The sequence below is a fragment of the Frankliniella occidentalis genome, unplaced genomic scaffold, assembly GCF_000697945.3.
Source record: "Frankliniella occidentalis isolate FOCC.00 unplaced genomic scaffold, Focc_3.1 Scaffold41, whole genome shotgun sequence".
Lineage (NCBI taxonomy): Eukaryota > Metazoa > Arthropoda > Insecta > Thysanoptera > Thripidae > Frankliniella > Frankliniella occidentalis.
In genome coordinates, this window is record NW_026267171.1 from 1,456,805 (window position 1) to 1,462,919 (window position 6,115).

The following is a 6,115-nucleotide window of genomic DNA, read 5'->3' on the forward strand; positions in this document are numbered from 1 at the left end:
AGAAAGAGAGAGAGAGAGGGGGGGGGGCGGAGGAGAGGGGGAAATAGCGGAAAAAGTACCCACCAGGGGGAGGCAGCGCAACGGAGTCCAACAAAAGCTGGGAGCGCACACACACACACTCGATAGCCATGGAGTTCCCCCCGCACCGCTGGAGGGGGGTTGGGGGGTTGCTTGCCGGCGCCACACTGATTACCGGTCGCTGACCCACTCCAAGACTGCGCCGCCCGTGCTGCTCTCGGTTGCAAGGGCGTAATAACAGCGCTTAAAGACAGACCCGCCACGCCACGCCACGACACACACACTGCCAGCTGGCTCTTCCGTTCGCCACATCTACCCATCGCTGGCGCGGAGCGGAAGGCTCTGCTGGGTGTTGCCGCATACGAGGAGAGTCCTGAAGCCCGGGGGACCGCCGGCTGCCCCCCGCCTCACCTGTAACGGATAGTGGGAGGGGGAAGGCGCCTCCTCACTCTCACTGCTTGATGGAGCCGGGGGGGAGCGGGCGGAGAGCAGGCGCTGCGGGGATGGGGTGCGGTGGCCAGACGGATGGCACACCTTTCGCTGCGAAATACTACGGCCAGGCCGCGATGGATGGGCGGGGCGGCCTTGCCCACCGCCGTAAGTGATTCGTCTGCCCCGCCGGACAGACCAGGCCGGCAGCCCCCAGCAGTCTGTTGGCCGGCCGGGCCAGGCCGGCAGCCCCCAGCAGTCTGTAGGCCGGCCGGGCCAGGCCGGCAGCCCCCAGCAGTCTGTTGGCCGGCCGGGCCAGGCGGCTGGCCGTGGGATGGTGGTCTCTGTAGGAACGAGCACTAGCAGTGCCTTTCCCTACCGGATGCTGAGTATAGGATAGGAAGAGCGCACAGGACAGCAGGGAATTCAAAGAATGAATAAGTTCCTGTTAAAGGAAAGGAATGTCTCCTATCATCACTGTTTGAAGAAATTTTCAAGTAGAGAAGCCTTTACATTCAAGAATGGGTCATCTTTGATATTCTTCATGTGCATGTTTTGCGGAAATTATGCATGGCACAAAAAGTAGTATTTACAAACTTTCTCAAGTGCCTGATTAGAAATAAACTGTGTGGTTTGAGAACGATTCCACGGAACGGAACCGTGCCAAAGCAGGAAGAAATGGAACTTCTGGGACCGGCGCAAGCGCAAGCCGGTGGCACTGGTACCGGCCGTTGGCTAGGTGAATGGCCGCTGCGCAGCAGTCTCTGTGCCTTTTGAATGTTTCAGCGTGTTCGCAGGGGGAAATAAGGACAGGCCTCTCTCTGTGCGTTTGCTTCGCCCCTGGCCCCTGGCGTGTGTAGAGAAGGCGGGCGGGATGATCCATGCGATGGACGTCCTAATCGTATTAGTGAGCAAGTAAATTGCCGCATAATAGCAAACAAAAGGGGGGAGCAACAACGCATTTTTCTTACTTGCACTCTCTACGTACTGCTTCTCAAAAGCAAACGAGAGAGAGTGTGTGTGTTACCCGGTTAATACACGCGCAGATTTCATTATGGCGAACACAGCCTGTGGATCCGTCCGCAAATCTCCAGCCAGCCAGCCCCCCTGCCACCCCCTCCCCTTCCTCAACCTCTTTTTACTCCCCCTGGCCCCTCTAGCCCCAACCCCCCTGCGGCGGGGGAGATCCCTCGCCGCCACAAATCCCTCGAGTTGCTCATCTCACAGAGAGAGAGAGGGAGAGAGAGAGGGAGGGAGGGAGAGAGAGGGAGAGAGAGAGAGAGAAAGAGAAAGAGAGAGAGCGTGACATGACGTGGGCACATATATACGTGGGGGTGGCGGGACGTCACAGAACGATGAAGCACTCAGTGCTCTGGCACTGTCATTTCAAAGCGCCCCCGCTCCTCGCTGCATACTACGTCCCCCTTCCACCTCCTTCTCCCCCGCCCCCATCTCCAGCCATCCTCCCCCCCTTTCAAAAATAAGCGGCCAGCTGTGGTTTCCTTGGTTCCCGCTGTGTGCTCTGCTCGCTCCGCTCTGCGCTTCACCCTCACAATGCAACGCTCCGCCAGATAGCCTGGGCCCTGAGTTATTATAGGGCCGCGGAGTAGAGAGAGAGAGAGAGAGAGAGAGAGAGAGAGAGAGAGAGAGAGAGAGAGAGAAAGAGAGAGAGAGAGGGGCGAGGACGTGCTCGGCGTCCTTGTTCTGCCAATACCTCGAACGACGCTCCCTGCGCGCCGGACCGAACAAACGACAATGGAGAGAGAGAGAGGAGAATATAAACCGGAAAGAAGCAGCAACGCGAGGTCTTCCTTTGCAAAGCAACCCATTTTCCCTGTTGGATTAAGGCCTATGCCGGCCCATGCTGCTCTGGCCGCCCGTGTGGGGCGCGGCCGCGGCATGGTCAAAAGGGCCCGGCTCGCCGGCCGCCGGTCAAACCGCGAAACCACGCCTCATCAGCAGCGAACTCGTCCCCCGCGCCCGCCTCCTACCACCCGGGCCCGACGGGAGCCCCGGACAGTAGGGCGATCCTTCAGGGGGCTGGTGCCTCGCTGGAGTCGGACCGCAAGCCGGGGAGGTTGCACAGGCAGCCGAGGGGGGCCATCCGGGACTATGGGGGCTGCTCCAAGCAGGCGGCGGTCCCCTCGCTTCAGCTAGCGAAGCCGAGATGTATCCTGCAAGGAAATGGTATAGGCCTGGGCCAACGATAGAACCTGGAGGTGGTGAGGTTAGGCCCTGGACGCGCATGGCTGCAGAACCTTGGTAGCGAAGGGAACCTGTTAGGAGCAGAGACGGTGCAGCCGCGGTGGTGGGAGTTTGGTCGAAGGAGGCGGGGGGGGGGGGCGAGGCGAGCTGCCGGCCGCCTGGAGCAGCATGCCCCATTAGGGGCTTCGCCAGGCCCCCGCCATGGAAATGGGGCATTCGGGAAGGAAGCGCCCTGGCGGGCCCCGGCCCCGCGGCGGCAGGGCGGGACGCACCCCGCCGCGCCCTTCTCCACGACCGTGGTCCGTCCAATTTCCCAACGCCACGCTCTGCCACGCCACGCCCGTCCACTACGGCCCTGGCAGACGCAAAGTGCCCGCCCTGCCCCTCCTTGCTGCTGCTTCCCTGCGCACATGACGTCAAATGAACAAAAGCGGGTCAGTAGTGGGAGCTGGTGGTGCGCGCGAGTCCGCCGAGTCATGGCGGCGAGCCGAAGGGAGGGGCAGAGGCATTCAGGAGGGTAGGCGGGGACCCCTCCGCCCCTCTCCACATACTATAATGCGGGCCACTCGATATGGAGAAAGGGAAAGTCGGCCTCTCCCTCGCTCGTCCTCTCTCTGTCCAACTCCCTCGCATTCCTCTGGCGTTTCTCTCTCTCTCTCTCTCTCTCTCTCTCTCTCTCTCTCTCTTGCACACCCCTACTTCCAAAGGGACGAGCACCGCAGTTGATCGGAACGCTCCCCTCACCTCACTTGCCCCTCTCTTGCGTACGGAAACTCAAAGAAGTGGGAGAAAGGAGCGAGACGCTGTGCGCTTTGTCCTATCCAGCCCCAGAGAGACCCTGTGGGCTGTGGGGACCACGAGCGCGGCGGAGACGGAGAGGGTGGAGTCGCAAACGTGTCAAAAGGGCGCGTCGACGGAGGAAATGTGGGGCGGGCGTAGCGGACGCGTAGAACAACAACGTTACGTACGTGGCAAGGGATGTGTCGAACACGAAGCATCAGGGGAAATACACTCTTCTCTACATACGATTGTTATATATTGCTTTACATAAGATGAGAATAACAATTTTACTAAAGAAATGGAATTTATTTTCATGCACGAACAATTTATGAAGTCTTACTGCCCCAGTCTTTAGTGTGATGCCAAATAAAAAAAGCAGATAAGTCAGCAAGTGGATTCGATGACATAGTGTATGGTGACGGCCAAGCCAAGTGACTATTCGCGTTGGCATGATAATAGCGTTGTTCATTGTTTTCCCCCAAAATAACCTTAAACCGTAGGCAGCACACGGCTTTTGCGACAGTAAACGTGACGTTTTAATTTTCACTAGACTCGTGGGGGGCGAGCTTTAAATAACTCTGGAGGGGGCACAGGCCGCGGGGGCGGGACGCGCACGGCGCTAATGGTCGGCTCTGCCCCGGCCTGCAGAGCATGCTCGGCTCCCCTTATTAATATTTCCTGCTAGGGATTTGGTGTCATCAGGCCGACGGCCAGCCCAGCAGCCAGCCCAGCAGCCAGCCCAGCAGCCAGCCCAGCAGCCAGCCCAGCAGCCAGCCCAGCAGCCAGCCCAGCAGCTAGCAAGGGAGCCAGCCCGGTAGCCAGCCCGGGAGGCAGCTCGGTAGCCAGCCGCTTTGCATTATTTTTTTCCTGCTTGTCCCGCACGCGTCACATCTCGTCCCTGCAGCCGGGAGCAGGGAGGAAGGGGCCGTTATATAGGGGTCCGAGCAGGACCAAGGCTGAGGTATGAGGTAATTAGAGTGAGAAAAAAAAACGGCGTGCCCATCTAAAACGGGCGCAAGGACTCAAGGCCATTACCAGGGTGCGTTCGGAAAGCGAGTAGGGATAGAGGGATGGGTAGATTAGAGAGAGAGAGAGAGAGAGAGAGAGAGAGAGAGAGAGAGAGAGAGAGAGAGACTGTGGGCGCGTTGGTGTGTGAGTGTGGAAAAGACGTATTACCGCTCGGCGCGTTGGAGATAACACACGACAAGCACGCCAACAGTCTTATCCCTTTCGGTAAACAACTTTCCATTATTATTCCCCCATGCTATGCGGGGCGGTGGCAAGCAACGACACTGTGCGAGAGCGAGCGAGAGAGAGAGGGGGGGCGGAGCAGGGGGGAGAGAGAGTAGATGTCCTCTACTTTCAAGAGTATCGTTGCGTCTCACTCTGCCTCCTGTAACTGGGCGCTGTAAGCAAAGTTTGCGCTTGATTCCGCTGTACTGACACTGACGTCACCACCGCCGTCACTTTTGTTTAATTTCCAAACACATTGAAGAGGTAGCTGGATGACTCGCGGGCAGCGCTGAATGCAGGCCGCCGCCGGGCGGTGCTGTGCGCAGCGGAGCGTGGCGTGGCTCCCCTTCCCTTCCCACTTCCCTCGCACCTCCGCCGTCCGACCGGCCCAGTGTTTGTTATTCCCCCTTTCATTAACCTGTTGTACGTAATCCCGCCATTCATTTGGCACACAGCACAACACGCGCTGCCTTGTGCGTGTGTGTGTGTTTGTGTTTGAGGAAAGTGCATGGAAACGTGTGTATCAATGTTTGCCAGCGGCGCCCCCTGGGCGCGCCCGGCCGGGCGGCTCCGCGGCCCCCGAGAGTGTGAAAGGTGCAAACTTTTCACCCCCTTTCCCCCTTTACGCCCTTCTCTCTCACACTCCCTGTTTGTCAAGTGGGTCAAGTAGTGCCCGCCTTGTTAACGTCACACTGCCGGGGCGACGCGACGGCTTGTTGAAATAGAGGAGCACGCCACGCCACGCCTTGCCACGCCTTACCACGCCACGCCACGCCTTGCCACGCCACGCCTTGCCTTGCCACGCCTTACCACGCCACGCCACGCCCGACCCGTCGCGCTGGTAGTTTAACACCGTCCTGCCGTTCTACAGAAAACCTCGCGCTGTGAAGTGCGCACACATGCAAAACACCCACACTCTACACCGCTCCACACCCTTACGTCGTTACGAAAACTGCATTTGTTTAGCCGTGTTCGAGCTCTCATGGCGCCTGATAGGTAGGCAACAGTTTGCCAGCAGAGCATGCGCGTACAGCGGGTTGGCCTACTCCGAGTCTCACAGGCGCCGAGCTCCCTCTGGTTGTCGACTAGCTGAATTTGGGAAAATCAAACGTAATTTCTGAACGGTCCTTTTCACTTTCTAAATTGATACCCAAGAAAATTATTTGCGGTGTTTCTTCAAGTTACGTTAAGAGAGATATTGCTTTATTTTTTTCGCTAATGATTTTTTTCCCCTTCGCGGCACGCCCCTGCGTCTACTAATTATGGCCCAAATTAAGATAAAATAAAAACAACACGCATCGGCGTGTTTGTAGGCTGTGCCGTGCGAGATAAACAAATCGCGCAGGTTAACAAGGCTGTCGGGCGACATCGCGCAGCCCGGCGCAGCCGCTCGGCACGCACGAGAGGGGGGGGGGGAGTAGTTGGGGGAGGAAGTGGAGGGGGCGGCGAG

General features: G+C 58.5%; 2 protein-coding genes across 2 annotated transcripts in view; both read right to left on the minus strand.

The window, feature by feature from the left end:
• Positions 1–3,529, minus strand: part of LOC113203300 (procathepsin L-like) — a 601,094-nt gene extending 597,565 nt beyond the window's left edge. The window contains exon 1 of the mRNA XM_052266675.1: positions 3,525–3,529. The gene's annotated coding sequence lies outside the window, so the exon portion shown is untranslated. The remainder of the gene's footprint in view (positions 1–3,524) is intronic.
• Positions 1–6,115, minus strand: part of LOC113216390 (uncharacterized) — a 467,922-nt gene that overhangs the window by 354,259 nt on the left and 107,548 nt on the right. The window lies entirely within an intron of this gene.